The following is an 18,894-nucleotide window of genomic DNA, read 5'->3' on the forward strand; positions in this document are numbered from 1 at the left end:
AGATGGTGGCTGGAGGAGACGCTGGGCAGGAGCAGGCCCTGCAGCGGGCTGGGGGACTGGTGAGGTGCAGGCAGGCCTGCGAGGTAACTAGGGAGCAGGGATGTTATGGGGCTTTGAGGGGAGGCGATGGAGTTAGCTGGGCTTTGGGGGGGGGGTTGTCCGTATCATGAAAAACTTAAACAAATGGCCTTCTCAATAGTTGTGCCTGTGGAACACCCTCCCATCTGATATCAATGAAGTAAACAACTATCTGACTTTTATAGGGCATCTGAAGGCAGCCTTGTACAGAGAATGTTTGATGTTTTAATTTGCTGGAAGCTGCCCATAGAGGCTGGGGCAACCTAGCCAGATGGGTGATGTTATGTATTGGTTTAATATGCATACATGAGTTTCACTGCTAGTTGTGTAACTACCTTTCCCGCTCCAGGGTGATTCAAACGGGTGCGGTGACAGTTGCTATTGGTTAACTTGCTGGCACAATTTGGATCCTTACTCTGATTGGGTCCCGCCAACATCTAAATGTATCCTTTCACCAGCTCCTGTTCCTGAGAGTATAAAAGGAGCTCGCCCTTTCCCTCCTACTGCAAGTCAAGTTCCTACTGCAATAAAGGAGATTGTTCTTGTTAGACTTGACTCCTAGCATATTTTTGCTAGCATGCTGAATCACTACCCAGACCTGATTACATGAAGAGCTGAAATCATATAGACACTGCACCCACGATTTAACTGGTGGCATACAAATTAATGATAATTATGATAATGGCAAGTTGGCAAGAGTATGTCTTTACTTCTTAGTAACATATCATAAAGGTAAAGGGGCCCCTGACCATCAGGTCCAGTCGTGTCCGACTCTGGGGTTGCGGCGCTCATCTCGCTCTATAGGCTGAGGGAGCCAGCGTTTGTCTGCAGACAGCTTCCGGGTCATGTGGCCAGCATGACAAAGCCGCTTCTGGCGAACCAGAGCAGCGCACAGAAACGCCGTTTACCTTCCCGCTGGAGCGGTACCTATTTATCTACTTGCACTTTGACGTGCTTTTGAACTGCTAGGTGGGCAGGAGCTGGGACCGAGCAACGGGAGCTCACCCCATGGCAGGGATTCGAACCACCGACCTTCTGATCGGCAAGCCCTAGACTTTAACCCACAGCGCCACCTGGGTCCCCCGTAACATATCATAATAGGACACTAATTGTCTATTGCCTTTCTGCACTTCTGTACTACAATAAATAATAAAACAATATTGGGGGTCCGGGGGAAAAAAGAACTTGAAAATTTGTTCTGTGAAGAAGCAGAAATAAATGAACAATAACTTAATAGCTCTCTCCCTGCAGGACTGAGTTGGTGCACATACTCCATGAACCCTCCACGCCCGGTGTGTGTGTGTGTGTGCCTGGTGGTGTTGGCCAGGGCTGGCCTGGCACATTGGTTCTGTTGACCCTCCATGCCCCGCCGTTGCCTGACGCGACCCAGACGCCCAAAAAAAGGACGCAGCGTCACCATGGTGTTTCTTCTCTCAGCCCTCCTTCCAGTTGATGTTGCCAGCCTTCATGTCATGTTTGCAGACATCTTTGTAGCACAGAGTTGGTCTGCCAACGCTCTTGGTGCCTGAAGCCATCTCCCCGTGTAGCACATCCTGCCAACTTCTGTGGACACGGCGACCAAGTCAGTGTAGATGTCACCGAGACAGAAGCAGGGGTGAAGTGTGTGGGGTACAGGGGGGCCATGGTGCCGGGCACACAATTTTTGTGGGGGTGTGACCCCACGCAGGCAACCTCAGTGCAGTCCAGCCTGGTACTTATCTCTTGTCGGCCAGCCAGGCTCCCCCTGCTTTGTTCCGGTAGGGGTGGGGTCACTCTGGTGGCAAGGAATGGGCTGGCGCACCAGCGCATGTGCACCCTCCCCACCCACCCGGGGTGCCGAAAACCGACTCTGCGCCGCTGGACAGAAATGCGAGCAATGAAAATCAAATCAACAACCACCGCTTTGACCCATGATAACTGGATCCCGGTATAATTCCTCTCCAGGCCGTGCAGTGATACCGAGTTGGGCAAAACAGCATTACGTAATGGCACCGTCAGGGCCTCAGCAGGCCGCTGCTGGTGGCGCCTCCGCCTGTGCATTGCTTGAACTCTCCCCCGCCGTCCAAAATACAAACCTCTGAGGCTGTTCTTTGCCGTCTCCCCACCACCCAACCCCTAAAAAAAAACTTTAAAAAAATAAAAATTATTTTGGTTAGCAACTGGCGCTCAGGGCCAGGCCGCTGGCTGGCATGTGGTCATGAATGACCCCTGCTGTGGCAGCCTGGCTTGCTGGAGCAGAGCAAACTAGCAGATCTGATAGCTGCCCCGAGCACTTGGCGCAAGCTGGGGAACTGCGCTAAATATAGGCTTCTTGGGAACAGGCTGCTATGTTTGTGTGTGTGTGTGTGTGTGTGAGAGAGAGAGAGAGAGTAAAAAAAAAATGCTGTTTCAGTTTGTGTCATCATTATTACGAGCGATGATGACGGTTTTATTTCATTAAATGGAGCTTCCGCTGCCTCTTCGTTGCTCGCCTTGGAAAACGACCTTTCTGAGCAGGTTTTGAGGAGGTTTTGTGGCATAAAGAAAGGTGCTTAAAAGGAGATGGGCAGTTTAAATAAAGGCGGGGGGGGGGGAATTTGAGAGCATCAACTCCTCATCTGGATAGGTCATTTGCCGATTCACACCGAGGCCACATCCGAACTATTTGTTTGAAGCACTAATTATACCATTCTAACAGTCATGGAATCCTGGGAACTATAGTTTGGTGAGGGTGCAGAGAGTTGTTCGGAGACCCCTATTCCCCTCACGGGGCTATAGTTCCATAGAATCATAGATTTGGAAGAGAACACAAGGGCCATCCAGTCCAACCCCCTGCCAAGCAGGAAACACCATCAAAGCATTCCTGACAGATGGCTGTCAAGCCTCTGCTTAAAGACCTCCAAAGAAGGAGACTCCACCACACTCCTTGGTAGCAAATTCCACTGCCGAACAGCTCTTACTGTCAGGAAGTTCTTCCTAATGTTTAGGTGGAATCTTCTTTCTTGTAGTTTGAATCCATTGCTCCGTGTCCGCTTCTCTGGAGCAGCAGAAAACAACCTTTCAATAGCAGTTTAGGTAACTCTGTTGTAGTCTCAGGTAACTCTGGAAATTGTAGGTCTGTGAGGGGAATAGGGGTTCTCCCTAGCACTCTTAAACTACATTTCCAGGATTTTTGGGGTGTGGGGGTGGGGTTAGAATTGTCTGTTGAAATTTGTATGATACTGCCTCAAAAATGTATAGTGAAGATGTGGCCTGATAAGCTATTTTTAATTGTTGTCAGGGATGGAAATGAGAGCTGCTCATAGAAACCAACGGAGAAATCCAAGATTTTAATGTATCTGGTATTGGACCCCAGAATGTCCACACACCTCCAATGGCCACACCCTCCTCCCACCACAGGCAGAAAACTGTTTCTGGCCCCTGGTTCTTCTCGGGAAGAATAACCTAGTGATTCATTCATAAGGCAATGTTATATACCACCCCCCATTTACTTTTCAGCATGCAAATCTGTCAGCATCCATACCTCCATTATAAACCTCCCATGTGTACCCGTTGTATTATTTAATATATATATTTATAAAATAAATGTACTTTTTCATAAAGTTAAGAGATGCCACAAGTGCCCACCAATATAACTTTTAAAAGGCAAGCATCTTGGCTTCCTTATTACAAAACAAAGCTGTAGAATAGACATTGCATTCTACACATTTATTCTCAAAATGAAAATGTTTCAAAACAGGGTTTATTTTTTTTTTTCTTTTCTTCCCCAGGGCTAAATTTAATGGAAATTGGTGGTGTAAATATGTTTTTCTCCTTTGGGGTCAATTGGTCAAGGTATATATATATATATATATATATATATATATATATATATATATATACCGGTATATATAGTGCTGCATATGACCACTGAAATAATGAAATTGCTGCAGTTGTGTTTCATAACCTTATAAATAATTTGGACTTCCTAAAGTTCTGCTTCGTGTTCATTACAAATACTCCTGTCAATGCTGTTTGTTTTATTTATTTATTAGGAAGTCTTTTAATTTGTAACTTTAACTTTTATTTCTAATTTACTTCTATTATTTGTAATTCTTCGTAATTGGATGTGAGTTGTGTGTGTAACTTACCTTTGCTTTTTGCTTTTTGCTTTTTTTGTAACTCTTTAATTTCAAATGTAATATTGTAACAACGTTTGTATGACTATTGGATTATACTTTTAAGGATATTTCAATAAAATTGTTTTTATAGAGAAAAAAATAATAATTTGGGGCATAAATGCGGGTTTTGTTTTTCAGGAACATAATCTTGTTTAAGTTTTTCACACGATCAGCAGCAACCCGTGACTTGCAGAAGCAGATAATGGTGTAAACCAAGCCGTGCTTTGTGATCCAAGGGTCGCAACTTTCAACCCAAAATCTATGCAGTTGCAGCCTTAAAAGGATCCAGAAGGGAATGGACCTCTCAGACTGTTGTGATCTTACTTGGAAGACCCCGGGGGGGGGGAACTGCCATTGGTTAGGTTGCTTGTACAATCTGGCAAATCATAATTCTTCACCTTGTAGGACTTTTTAAAGATTCTGACCATCCTTGCTGTTTGGTTTTGACCTTTAACTGATAAGACAAGGATAGCTAACCCACAGCCCAGGAGTTTGATCCACGCAGTTAAGTGTGCAAAGGCTGGGATAGGGCGCTGAGCTAGGATTTGCTGAGGAGAGTGTTTTCAGAGCTTGAACAGAGTAACATGTGATCGGTTTGGGCTTTGAGTGCTTCATTAACAAAACGACATTGACAAACTGGAGGGAAGAGTGCAGGACGGCGCGACTGATCTCGGAGCCGCAGGGATTGATGTTATGAGAAAAGATTAAAAGAGCTAAAAATGTCCAGTGTGGCAAACTGGTGAATAGCAGGAAGGAACTTCACGTGGCTATAGGGATATGGATATAGGGCGGGGGGGAATAATTATTTGTTGAAAGATTTGACTTCACGGCTGAATTTGAGTCCTACCTTAGCCCAGGAGACAGTTTTGAAAGCTGTCTGTTGATGTCAGTCGCCTGGCAAAGGGGACAGGGAGCAGAGAAAGGCTATGCCCTATGGTGGCCCAGGGCCGATGGGAATTATACTTCATTCAAAACATCTGGAGGGCACCAGGCTGGCAAAGGCTGCTATGAAGAGAGTCTTATTGAATGCAAAGGATGTTTTCCTCCTGCCTCTCACATGCCCCAGTACTACTGGATTTGGAGAAAGGGGTTTGGCAGCAGAGCGTGTGATTCCCAAGCCAGTGTGGACCCCAACACTAACCCATGTTACAAAATAATCACAGTTCAGAGATGTGTGGGAAAAGAGGACAAAATTAAGATGTGATGAAGCATCCAAAAAGAGGGGGCAAAAGGAACAAGGGATTTAAACAGGACACGGGTTTCTGATAAGCTACGGTTTTTCTAAATGCTATGGAATAGAATTCTGCTGTTTTAAATGCCAGCCACCTGGGATCATCGGTTGCAAATCCAAATCGGAGGACGCGAGTGTGCAAAATTCCCCTATGCTGAAATCTACTGGTGGAGTATCTGAGCATGCAAATTGCATGCCCTGGGGCCTGGGTATGGTTATGCAAAATATAATGGGCTTTTTGCAGAGAAATGCTGGCATTTTAACTATGTAATATGCATTGAGCATAAAGCAGGCATAGGCAACTCCCATGATCCCTAGCTAACAGGACCAGTGGTCAGGGATGATGGGAATTGTAGTCCCAAAACACCTGGAGGGCCGAGTTTGCCTATGCCTGGCATAAAGGCTGTACAATCGGCATTCAGGGTATGCAAAATTCCACACATTGCACAGTTGCTTTTTAGGATGCAAAACAGAGTTGTACACCTTAGTGTGCAAATTCCAGGCAATTGGCATTCTGCCTGCACATAATGAGGATTAGACACTTACTGAGTAGTTATTTCTATTTTTGAGGTTGAAGCTCCAGATGAGACACGGTGCTTGCATTTTGGGTTTGTAGAGTGCGCAGTGGCTGTAAACCAGCAACAACAAAAGTGTGCTTTGAATTTCGTGCTTGTAACTGTATACTGGACTGAATGTTTAAATTTCTGTGTATGGGACAGCTGTGCTTCCTCAGAAAGCACCAGGCATGCACAAGCAGTAGGTGAAAATTTCATGTTTGTTTTGCGTTGGCATTCTAGATGCATTTTGCTAGTCTTGTCCTGCTGCTGCAGATGTTGTTCAGCAACACTTTCCTCCTCCAAAAGTATGTAGCAGATCCAGTGTGAGCGAGCGATGCATTATAGTGCTTGTCTTTGGCTGTGGTGGGGTATCAGTGGTGCAGGACATACTGATTGCATTGCGTCTCTATTTGCGTTGTCTGGTCGGAAGCCATTCAAATAAACTCGTTTTGCAGTTCCAATAATATGGGGCGGGGGCTCAGCACAGGAGGTGGAGCTTCCAGTTTGCAACTTTCACCGCGCGTCTCTTTTTTGCCATCCAAAACCTACCTAACAATGATATCAATAATCGTTTGCAATTCTAAAAGGCGTCCTTTTTCTTCTTCTTCTGTAATTGCACGAGCAAATAAGTCGGCCGTGATGATGGGACAATGTTTGCACCTGTGCGTCTTTGCGTGCTGGCCAAACCCTTACAGAACACAGCTGCTGCAAATAAGGGTAGACCAATTGACTTTTCAAGTTTGCAAAACTAAAAGAAGCGTCGATAGTTGTAGTAGCTTGCAATTCGCACCGCGCGTGCTAGGCAATTGCACGGCGTTTTGCAAAAACCACGCTGGTCGCGAGTCGCGCCGCTCTGTGCGCGCGCGAGGGAGGGGAAAGGAGAAGAAGAAGAAGAGCGAAGCCAACCATTTATTCGGGTTTTGCAAATGTTTAACGTTTCATTCTTTTGCAAAGAGGCTCCATAAATGACGCTGTTGCAAGGGGGGCGGAGGGAGGGAGGGAGGGGGGACGGGATGCTTTTGCTACCCTCCCCCTTTGCTCCTTCTCCTGGGAGGTGGAGGGAGAGGGAGAGGGAGAAGGGGAGGGGGAAATCCCGACGGTCGTATCCGGCTCGCCGTCTCCTGAACAGCCACGAGAGGCTGCCAAGAGCGGGGCTGGGGTTCGCCCCCTCAGGACCCAGAGCGGTCCCGTCATCCTCCTCACGAGGGGAAATGGCCTGAAGAAGGCGGGTGAGTCCAGCGGGGCGGCGAGTTATGGGGCAGCGTGCGCAAATAGGTAAGAAGCGAGAGGAGAGATTTTTTGGGGGGCGGCGGGGGGTTTCCATTTGTGGGGAGTCCCGGGGTGGCAGCGGGGGTTGAAATTTGGACGTGGGGGGCTGAATCTTCTCCTCATGGAGGTGAGCTCTCGGGGGGGGGGGGCTTCGTGGTGAGCATTTTTTTTGTAAGCGCCCAAACGAGGCGGCGAGGCGGGAAGGGACCGTCGGGCGCACGGGAGAAACGCTGAGGGGGGACACTTCGGGAATGGCCGCTTGGGCAGGCCTCGTCGGCGCTTGGCTTCTTTCCTTGAGGGGGGAGGCAGGGGCAGTGGGGGTGGTCGAGGGCAAAGGTCCCGGAGTGACGGAAGGGCAGAGAAAGAGGGGCTGTGGTGGCGGCTGTAGGTCGCCCACCTTTTGGCCTGCGCGCTCACAGCACGCTCCTCAAACTACCCGTACCATCGGCTGCTGCGAGAAAATCAGACGGAAAACAGAATATGGCTTAAAAGATATTATTATTATTATTATTATTATTATTATTATTATTATTATTATTATTATTATTATTATTATTACTATTATTATTATTATTTTAATTAATTGAACGAGGGCTTCAGTTGGTAGGAGGGCGGGCGGGCGAAGAGGTTGGGTCCACAGGTGAGTGAGGACGCAGCACAGGTGATGTGATTACAGTAGCTGGCCCCCCAAGCTGTGCCTAGTGGATGGCAGTGGTTCTCAGACTTTCTCCTCTGGGCCACACTTTCAGAGATAATGCTCGCGCCAAACTGATTATTAACATTGTTAAGAAATGCATTGAAAAACAAAAAGAAGCGACTCTTAGCAGGGCTTTATATATATGTATGTATGTATGTATGTATGTATAAAGAGAGAGAATACAGGCATGGCCAAACTTGGCCCGCCAGTTGTTTTGGGACTACAATTCCCACAATCCCTGACCACTGGTCGTGTTAGCTAGGGATGATGGGAGTTGTAGTCCCAAAACAGCTGGAAGCCCAAGTTTGGCCATGCCTGGCATAGAGCATAACAACTTTATAATAGGACCATGGGACATATAGTAGTAGTAGTAGTAGTAGTAGTAATAATAATAATAACAATAATTTATTATTTATACCCCGCCCATCTGGCTGGGTTTCCCCAGCCACTCTGGGCGGCTTCCAACAGAATGTTAAAATACAATAATATAGAAAGCGTAAAACAAGGTAGCGACATTCCAATTGGGTGCTCTCCCCAGAGCATCTTGCCTGGCACCATCACAAGTCTTTAGGCCCAGGCAGGAACTAGGCTGTTGGTCGTTATGTTTTTATCATTGATGTTCTGCATTGTTTTTATTGTTGCACATCACCCTGGGATCTTCTGATAAAGGGCAATCTATAAATTGAATGAAGAATAATAATGCATAAGAACATGAATCATTCCCAAAGTATGATTATAAACAACCCTTTTTCATATGTACCTTAAGTACATATACAAACTCAATGAGAGGTATCAGCTTGTTTTTGCCAGGTAATCTCATTTATATTAGTTCTAATTTGAGACAAACCAACTCTAATCTCCTCATCAACACAAAGAAGCCTTTCTTTTCTGATCTTCCATATTTGTTGGGAAAGATACCAATCCATACTGTGCATATATGCTTTACTGTAGTGAACTGAAATGTTTAAATGTTTCTTTGATTGTCCTTGAATATTCCCACCACACTTGCCATACTCTCCTGCCATACCAATTTAGCACACCACACCCTTCGAGAACCACTAGTGTATGGGGACATAATAGGAAGAGTTGGATGGACAGCCTTGCTGAGAGAGAGAGAGAGCGGGTTTCCAAATTGGGGCCCACCTGGATGCCTCTGGGAAGGAAGGCCACAAGCAGAGCAGGAAAGCGACAGGCCTCTCTTCCACAGTTGACCCCACCCAACTGGGCACCACCATTGAAGACGGATCTTGACAAACTGGAACAAGTGCAGAGGAGGGTGACTGAGATGATTGAGGGTCTGGAAACCAAGCCTTATGAGGAATGGTTGAAGGAATTGGGTGTGTTTAACCTGCTAAAGAAGAGACTGAGAGGTGATAGGATAGCTGTCTTCAAATATATAAAGGGCATGGAGGATGAAGCAAGCTTGTTTTCTCCTGTTCTGGAGGCTAGGGCCTGATCCTATAGCTTCAAGTTACCAAAAAAAAAGAGATTACAGCTAAACATCGGGAAGAACTTTCTGATAGTAAAAGCTGTTTGACAGTGGAACAGACTCCTTGGGAGGTTGTGTTAGGGTTGCCATGCGTCCAGAATTTTCCGGATATTGTGGGGTTTGGCTGCTGGAAACATTTTTCGGGTGGAAATCACTGAAATGTCCGGGAAAATCTGGATGTATGGCAGCCCATGTCGGAAGTGGTGGATTTCCTTAAAAATAGCTCAAAAACTTCATTTTTGTTTGAGATCTTGCAAAACTTTGGGCAAAACTTTTAAAAGCCCCCCCTCAAAAGTTTTTGCCCCCCCCAAAACAAACAAACAAACAAAACTCAACAACTTTTGTGTCCGGATTTTCACTTTTTTTTTAAAAAAAAAATGGCAACCCTAGGTTATGAGCTTTCATTGGAGGTTTTTAAGCAAAGGTTGGATGACAATCTGTCATGGATGATCTAGTTAAGATTCTGCCTTGCGGGTGGTTGAACTAGATGACCCTTGGTGTCCCTTCCATCTCTATAGTTCGACCATTTAGAGATCACGGTAAATAGCAGCTAACAATCGTACCTTCTGATCTTCCCTTGAAGCTTTCTAAACTGGCAACCATCAGTTACCCTTATCTCATGGCAACTAATCCCACAAGCTGAACAGTTTGAAGATGTGTAATGCCCTGCCCCCATTAATTCCAGTTTTAGTGCATAAAAGGAAACCAAAATGCATGGACTCAGTCTCTCACTGCGCTTGCTTGTGCTTTGTTTGTGTGCAGGTCTGAAAGTTTGAGTCTAGTGCAAAGATACCCTCAATGGAGGAGGGAACTGTGCTTGCTCAACCCTGCTGCCACGGGTGAGCAGAGCTGGAGGTGGAGACATTCTGAACAGTGGACTAAATTAATGAATGGGAAAACGTGTGTTTTCAGGGGTCTTTCCCCAAGTAAAACCTGAGGCAGAAACTCAAGTGGGAGTGACCAGTCCCAGACCGAACTGAAAACTGAACAGCTAGGTCTACACTTGATGGAAAGTGTGGATTTCATGAAGGGTAGATTGTGCACTAGTCATAAGGGTTATTTCCAGTCAGTTATCCTCTTCTCTAATAACTTTGGGAGTCTTAAGTTCGACACTCACAAAGTCAGTCTGGCATCCATGTGCCACTCTTGAGTTGGCTTTCAGGTAAAGTTCGTATATTGTCTGTGCAACTGTTGAATTTGAAGGCTCTATGCCAGCACAATCTGGCTTGGCAACCAAGGTCATCTATACAGTGGTACCTCTGGTTACAAACTTAATTCGTTCTGGAAGTCCGTTCTTAACCCGAGGCGTGCGTTCCCTACATAGGCCTCCCACGGAAGTGGATTGCATTCATATCCTGCAACCCGGGACACCTACTTCCGGGTTTGTGGAGTTTGTAACCCAAAGTGTTCGTAAGCAGGACTGTCCGTAACCCGAGGTACCACTGTGGTGCCGCCCTTATTGTGTGTTCATATAAACCATAGGATCAGTAACTTTTCCCTTTCATGTGCAGAGCCATTAAGAATAACACTTTTTGGTCAATACTAAATAGTTTATTTTTTATTCTTCTTAGTGCAGCATTCTGTAAACCGCCCTGAGACCCTGGGTATAGGGTGGTATATAAATCCAATTAATAATAATAATAATAATAATATTATAATAATAATAATAATTAATAACTAGTACCACAAAAAAGGGAAACAGCCAGGATTTATTTTCTATAAACAGATGTTGTGTACCCCAAAATAAATCAGGCATTATATGGCTCCTTGTGCTTAGTATGATGGTCAACGTGTATTTTAGGAAGTGAATCTCTCCCGAGTTTAGTGAGACTTAACTTCCTAGTAAAATAAGCTTAGGATTGCAGCCTTTGTCTCGCCGGAATTTCTGTCTTAATGTTTTCTGTTGTGGTTCTTGGCTGTGATAGCTGTGTGTGGACTGAGCAAATGAGGGGTGTTTCCTTTAATTGCAGGGGAGGGGGAAAGATGAAGGAGATGTTTTACTACCCCAAACTCTTTTCGTGACACAATCATCTCACCCGGTAGGGTGGGGGAAGATTGCAAGGCTATGAATGCAAAGGGTTGGTACGAGAGACACGTTTCAGGTTGTTGTTACTCTATAATCTGCCTCCGTGAAAGACAGCCGCGCGTCACCCCCCGCCGAGTGGTCGAGATGCAAATAATGTTCATGCCCTGTAATAGGGGGGAGGAGAAAAGGGCTGTGCCGGGTTGCCTCAAACAATAGCAAGCCTGGAACGTCTTTCTTCTGCTGTCAAAACTTGTTTTCTCATGAGCACGGAAAGCTTTCGGCTTCTGTGGGAATGCCTGTTGTCCTGATGATGTTTTTGCCACATATAGACGCGTTCCGATGTTTGTCTTGCTTCATTGTCCTTTTACGTCCCATATCTCTCGATGCCTCCGTGGGTTGAGTTGGTTTCCCCCCCTCCTGGAAACGGCTGGAGACGGTAAGTATTTGCACCAGATGCATGCAGACACAGACAACAAAAGAAGCATCCATTCATGGGGGGGAAACTTTAAATCTTTCGAGTGAGCTTGGCTTTCAAGAACAGATACTGGAGTTTTTAAAAAAGGAAAAAAAAATTATGCAGTTCAAGTTCTAGGTGTGAAGAGGATATTGATTTGTAGGGTTTTTTTCCTAGGGGGTTTCGACAGAGGGAAGATTGCAGCTGTGAACTTTGTCGGTTTGAACCCACTGATATAAAATCTTTAATTGAATTAAAGTGTTTTGGGAGGCATATGGAGAGTAGAAGGGATGGAGATTAACAGCATTGCAACTGGCATTGCATTATTCCTTCCTGATTTATGATGAATCTTCACCTTTTGAAACTGTTGTTGCTATTTTTTCAGCTTAGCATAGGCAAGAGGGTTTCACTTTTTAAAAAAGATTAAACTATAAATACCCATTAAATTGTCAAGTACACGTGTATTTGGTTAGCCTGATAGTTTTTTTTGGCGGGGGGGGGGGGAGAGCCAAACAAATAATAGAAGGTCAACCGAGTAAAAGCTGCAGAACTGCATTTCGCTCGCCAATTTTCCTGTACTTCTAAGGATTTGAAATAGCAAACGACTGGCTACATATTCCATATGACTTTATGGTGCCATGAAATTGTTTAATGTTTGGTATGCAGCCTAGCCCTTTGGCTTATGTATTGTGTAGTCTATATCTTGGGTTGTGTTTTTTTTTGATGCATGCATTGTATGTTGTAGCCATGCCAAGTATTCTTGTATTTTGCATTCCTGCTACCTTTGGCACACAGCTGAACTTCCGCTGTTGCTCAGGAGTACTCGCCACTTCCTAAGGCTGCTCTGCACATCTGGACAAGTATTTCCTGTCCACAAAGGTTAATGGTTCAGTAAATCAGTGGCTCTTTTCCAGTCCTACCATACTTGCCCTTTTGCTGCTACTTTTCTAAGATTTTAAAATGTGGAATATTTCACATTTGGACTTTGTTGAATTTCTTTTTTTCCATTACCGTCCCAGCTCTCCCATTTTTCAACATCATCCGGTTACTTTGGGGTTTCGATGGGTCACCTCTAAGCATGACTGTGTCTGGAACCAAATCTTAGCCTCTAAAATGTTTTCAGCCCCACCCACCCCAGTCCATGAGGTGCTGCGTTCATTTTTGTCCCCTCTTGGATGTTAATTGTGCTGCATATTATTAAATAATGTTTTGGGCAAACTTTTTGTTCTGAGTGAGCTCGGCGTAAGATTTGGTAGTGCCACCGCAGTTCCTTTTCAGTGGGGCTTAGTTAAGATTGCTGAACAAAACTTACTGTGACATACACACTTTGTTATACCTAAGGCACGAGTTTGGCGCACAGACCTAGAGAATAGATGCCTAGCTAGCTATGAAGCAGATTTGATGTGTACACCTTGGGAGACGCAGTAACTTGAGTGTTTTGCCCAATAAGGAATGAAGCTGCCACCTGTTGTTCTCCTTGGACTACGTGGGTTCAGGACCATCAGTGCGGGGGGGGGGGGTCCAAACTTGGGATCTTGGTTAGGGGAACTGTGTGGCATCCAGGTTGTGGGAGATCCTTCCTCTTTCTCCATATGATGAACAGCATTTGCAATTGGGATTTGGGGTGGGTGGGATGGAGTGAGTTCAGACTGTGTTTTGTGGATGCACCTACTGGGAGCAGCCACTTGAATGAACCATTCCAAAGTCGGAGCTTTCACAGGTACTAATGTTTTTAGAAGCATAGAGTCGGACAGAGCATGTTGGACTGTCTCGTAGTCCAGTCCCCTGCTCGGAACAAGGGTGCCTCCAACAGATTTCTTTCCAACCTCTGTTTGAAGATCTCCAGCAAACAAGCGCGCCCACCCACTCCCCCAGCTGAGTTCTTTTCTTGAACTGCTCTTAAACATTAAAATGTTTATTCTAGTGTCCATTGAAGTCCATTAGATCTAGTCTTGCTCTCAGGGGCGGTAAGAGAATTTTAAGTCTTTCACCTATTCATAATTTTTTTGGGGTAAACTTTATGGTTGTTACTTCATTTAAAAACGTATATAAAATAGAGATAACCAATTGCGACAACATACAAAAACCAAAAACAAAGCTATAAAATAGGCATATACAGGTGAAACTCGAAAAATTAGAATATAGTGGAAAAGTCCATTTATGTAAGCAATTGTTTTCATTAGCTACTGGAGTTTAATATATGAGATAGACTCATGACATGCAAAGTGAGATATGTCAAGCCTTTATTTGTTATAATCGTGATGGTTATGGCGTACACCTGATGAAAACCCCAAAGTTGAAATTGTTAATTTGGGGTTCTCATCAGCTGTACGCCATAATCATCACAATTATAACAAATAAAGGCTGGACATATCTCGCTTTGCATGTCACGAGTCTATCTCATATATTAGTTTCACCTTTTAAGTTGAATTACTGAAAGAAACGAACCTTTCCACGATATTCTAATTTTTCGAGTTTCACCTATAGTACCAGAGAGTTGGAAGGGACCCTGAGCTGTCCTATACGGGGATTGAACCTGCAACCTTGGCATTATCAGCATCGCACTCCAAACAACTGAGCTATCCAGGCTGACAGACATAGAATTAAGTAGTTGCACATGGGTTAAAAACAAAACAAAAGCCAAAGTATCATCAAGCATAGTTCCAGATTTGCCAGGCTTGAGGTGAGGACTGTCTCGAAAATCATGGTTCCGCTGTATACGTTGTAATGGAATGCCAACGCCTGTTGGTTCTAGTCCTTGTTGAAATCTCAAACCGAGCATAGTTTTTACAGCTATATTGCAGTGCGAGCGGTACCAAGCGTCCAGTTTCATTCATTCCTTCATTCATTCATTCATTTAAAATGCTCCTACCCCACTTTTCAAAAAAGTTCAAAGCAGTTAACAAATAAAATACTGTCGGGTATTTTAAAGCTATAAAAATTGAAATCAGGGTTGAATAAAGCAGTAAAACAAAAACCAGAACACCAGTCAAAACCGGTGGATCAAAGTTCGCTAGAATCACACCAGGCTATATTGGTAATCTATAGCTAAACTATTACCAGGAACTCTTGCTTCTTTCCATAGTGCTTGTGTGTGTCACAAGGGCTCAATGGTCTCTTGTCAGAGGATGAGTGGCTGGATTCAGTGCTGACCACTTGAGTAGGACGGCCGTTGCATCATCTTTGCATGAAGCCACTCTGTCCGTTGCCCTTTCCTTATGAATGGCTCATTATCTCAGGCTGCCCCCTTCCTCTCTCTTTGACCTTCCTCTTCTTCCCACAGTCTTCCTCATCAAAAAGAACGACATTTCGAACTCCCGTCATGATGATTCCGCTGTATGGAATGCTGGTTTGTGATGTTATGTGAAGTTTTTTTTAAACCAAGGGGTGACTAAAGTACTGCTAAGCAGTGCTTTCTTCAAGTGACTGGAAATGTTGTTTTCTGTAGAAATTATAATAATAATTTTATTGTTTATATTATTATTTTATTATTTATACCACACCCATCTGTCTGGGTTGCCCCAGACACCTTTGCGCGGCTTCCAACAAATATAAATGCACAATAAAACATCAAACATTAAAAAAAAAAAACTTTCCCTATACAGGGCTGCCTTTAATTGGCTAGATTTTGAAAATCCAGGTGCTGAATTTCAAAGTAATGCATTTGAAGAACTGATTAAATAATAGGACCGGATTCCTAAGAGAGGATTCCTAAACACTCTTGGCAATAGTAATTGCTTGAGGCTCATTTGTCCCTCACAGAGGGCTTAAATGCACCTTTGGAAAGAGTGGCTACTGCTGACCTGAAACCATTCCCACATGTCCCTCCTTAGAGCATGTGGTTGGAGGAAATGTCTGGTGTGTTGCTATTGAAATCCAGCATTTCCATCAGCAAAGATAAGTGGTTTTCCCTTGCCGTGCACACGGTATTAGATTATTTGCGAGAACATTCAATGCTGGGGTTGACTGTTCACCTGTTTACAACAATTTCTGGAGAGATACATCCTTGTTGTATTCCTCAGTGTATACTCCATAGGGTAGGAAATGGCACCAGGATCTCCCGAATTCTGCTCCACGAAAAGCTTAATTCTGTGACTTGTATAAAGGACATGTAGTTAGCAAATTTGCCAGATCTACTTAGTCGGGTGTTAGAGCTGTGCTGAAGACCCACCCTGCCCCACCATCCACCCCCAGGACTACTTTTGGGATATTACCTGGCATTGCTCACATACATTGGTTTGAAATCGTGCCTTCAGAGCGTTTTGGGCTAGCGGCTGAGTTCCTTAAACCAAGGCAGAGAAAAGGAAACTGGTTAGTCTTGGGGTGCTGAATGCTGCGCCCAGTTCCGATTTGCGAAATCAGAAATGCTCACATCCCTGCCTGCTAGACTGTTAACTTTACTGTGCAGTTAATTAAGTGTGTGCGGACCCTGTGAGTCTGTGAGATTAATTGGGGCTTCCTTCCCAAGCTATAAATAAATAGGAAGAGGGGGGGTGTAGCGCTTATGTATGTATGTAAGTTGAAATGCAATGGAAAATTTGAATCGGATGAGTTGATGCAAGAGGCATTTCCCTATGGAGTCACTGGGCTGCAAAATGTTTTATTTGCTTAAACTCAAACAGATGCTTCAAAATACTCTCAGAATGAGTGTTCTTGTGCCAGTTTAACTCACCTCCCCAGTTTGGCTTGTGAACATTGGTTTGCTGCTTGTAACCAAACCAAAACAGTGGACAGACCATCTTTGTGGCACTGCCACCTGCTCCCCTCGAACTGACTATTGTGCTGCAGGTAGAGAGGTGCGTTTAAACCTTCTGAAAACGAGTACATCCTCTGAGATGAAAAATAATTCGGAAGTCATAGGTAAGTTGGGGGGAAGACCCACGAATCTTTAAAGCCAACAATGGTGTGTGTCTCTTCAAAGATTGTAAATTGCATATTTGAGGACATAGGAGGCAAAAAAAAGTTCAAATTTGGGGGGTTTTAGTTGGAGGGGAGACCGCAAAATGAGGATATGATAGAGATCACACATAACATGAAAGAAAACAGTGCATAATATGAAAATACATAGAGACAAAACATTGTTCTTATCATAGTATGGAACATAGAAACCCAGTGAGATTGGCAGTAAATTGAAAAGGACCGTGCATCTTCCCACAAGACATAATTTATGGAATTCCCTGCCACAAGGTGTTGTTGTCGTTTAGTCATGTCCGACTCCTCGTGACCCCATGGACCAGAGCACGCCAGGCACTCCTGTCTTCCACTGCCTCCCACAGTTTGGTCAGACTCATGTTGGTAGCTTCGAGTCCAACCATCTTGTCCTCTGTCGTCCCCTTCTTCTTGTGCCCTCCATCTTTCCCAACCTCAGGGTCTTTTCCAGGGAGTCTTCTCTTCTCATGAGGTGGCCAAAGTATTGGAGCCTCAGCTTCAGGATCAGTTCTTCCAGTGAGCACTCAGGGCTGATTTCCTTCAGAATGGATACTGGTAGGTTTGATCTTCTTGCAGTCCATGGGACTCTCAAGAGTCTCCTCTAGCACCATAATTCAAAAGCATCAATTCTTTGGCGATCAGCCTTCTTTATGGTTCAGCTCTCACTTCCATACATCACTACTGGGAAAACCATAGCTTTAACTATACGGACCTTTGTCAGCAGGGTGATGTCTCTGCTTTTTAAGAGGCTGTCTAGGTTTGTCATTGCTTTTCTCCCAAGAAGCAGGCATCTTCTAATTTCATAACTGCTGTCACCATCTGCAGTGATCATGGAACCCAAGAAAGTAAAATCTCTCACTGCCTCCATTTCTTCCCCTTCTATTTGCCAGGAGGTGATGGGACCAGTGGCCAAAAGGCCATGATCTTAGTTTTTTTGATGTTGAGCTTCAGACCGTATTTTGCGCTCTCAAAGCCACGAGGTGTAGTGGTGGCCATAGACTTAGATGGATTTAAAAGGGGATCGGACAAATGCATGGAGAATGGGTTTCCTCCGCCAGCAGTTTGCCATGATAGGCAAATGGAGCCTGTATGAGTCAACTTACCTTTGGTGCTGGGGCAGACAATAGGGAATGAATATTGCCTGGATACTTGAGAGCCTCTTGGAAGTATTTGGCTAGCCGCTGCCAGAAGAAAGATGCTGGATTAGGCCATCTCTTGGTCTGATCTAGCAGGGCTCTTACAAATTTAAATATTTGCCCCAACAGCTCTATATACCCAAGTCCTGTTGAGTGCGCTAGTTTGCTTTCTGTGTGTGATACCATTGAGTTTCTGAGATCCCCATAGGCACCGTGGTTTTTCAGACTACTACTTGTTCAGTAGCTCTCTGATAAACCACACAAGCTGTCTCAAAGCTTACTGTAACATGCTAGGAGTATCTCTTGTGTATACGCAAAAACATCTGGTCGGTTGTGCTGCTACTTGCCCTGATTCAAATAGGGCATATAAATGCAATGCAGTGCCACACGGGCATCGGGCCACACCTGTGGATGCACAAGGCTTGTTGAGCATGCTTTTTCCACGCCTCCACTAGGGATGTGAATGGGTTATGGCATTGGGAGTTTGTGTGTGTTCTCAGATTCAGGATACAATATTCTCCGTCTCTCTCTCGTGCATGTAGAAACCAGTTTGTGATTTTGTGGATTGTGCATTTGTGGATTGTGTGGGTATGCGCATAATTTATGTAGCCCGGATTAATGCTCATAGCATTAAAAACTCGTTCCAAAAAGGACCAATCATGGGTTAGAGCTCAACGTAAAACCTACCATGTGGTGATAGCGATCCTCTGTTGCATCTGTGGAAAACAGTTCCAGGAGATACTTTCAGGTGGTTCATAGTCTTAACAGAACCACCTTCGGCATCAGGGTTAGTGGGGATCTCCTGTAATTATTTTGCAAAGGTTTTTTTGCAGATAAAATTGCTCAGATTTGGAAGAATGAATAGTCTCCACCGTAGTAGCATGGTTGA

At 44.6% G+C, this 18,894-nt stretch overlaps 1 protein-coding gene across 3 annotated transcripts in view; it reads left to right on the forward strand.

Moving 5' to 3' along the window:
- Window positions 1–7,077: 7,077 nt before the first annotated feature.
- GJC1 (gap junction protein gamma 1) overlaps window positions 7,078–18,894 on the forward strand; it is a 31,208-nt gene continuing 19,391 nt past the window's right edge. The window contains exon 1 of one of the 3 annotated variants that reach the window (XM_033170020.1): window positions 7,078–7,234. The gene's annotated coding sequence lies outside the window, so the exon portion shown is untranslated. Of the gene's footprint in view, window positions 7,235–7,259; window positions 7,281–11,821; window positions 11,923–18,894 lie in introns of those variants that run through there. The other 2 variants (XM_033170019.1, XM_033170021.1) reach the window with 2 other exon arrangements.

Source organism: Lacerta agilis, chromosome 14 (genome assembly GCF_009819535.1).
Source record: "Lacerta agilis isolate rLacAgi1 chromosome 14, rLacAgi1.pri, whole genome shotgun sequence".
Classification (NCBI taxonomy): Eukaryota; Metazoa; Chordata; class Lepidosauria; order Squamata; family Lacertidae; genus Lacerta; species Lacerta agilis.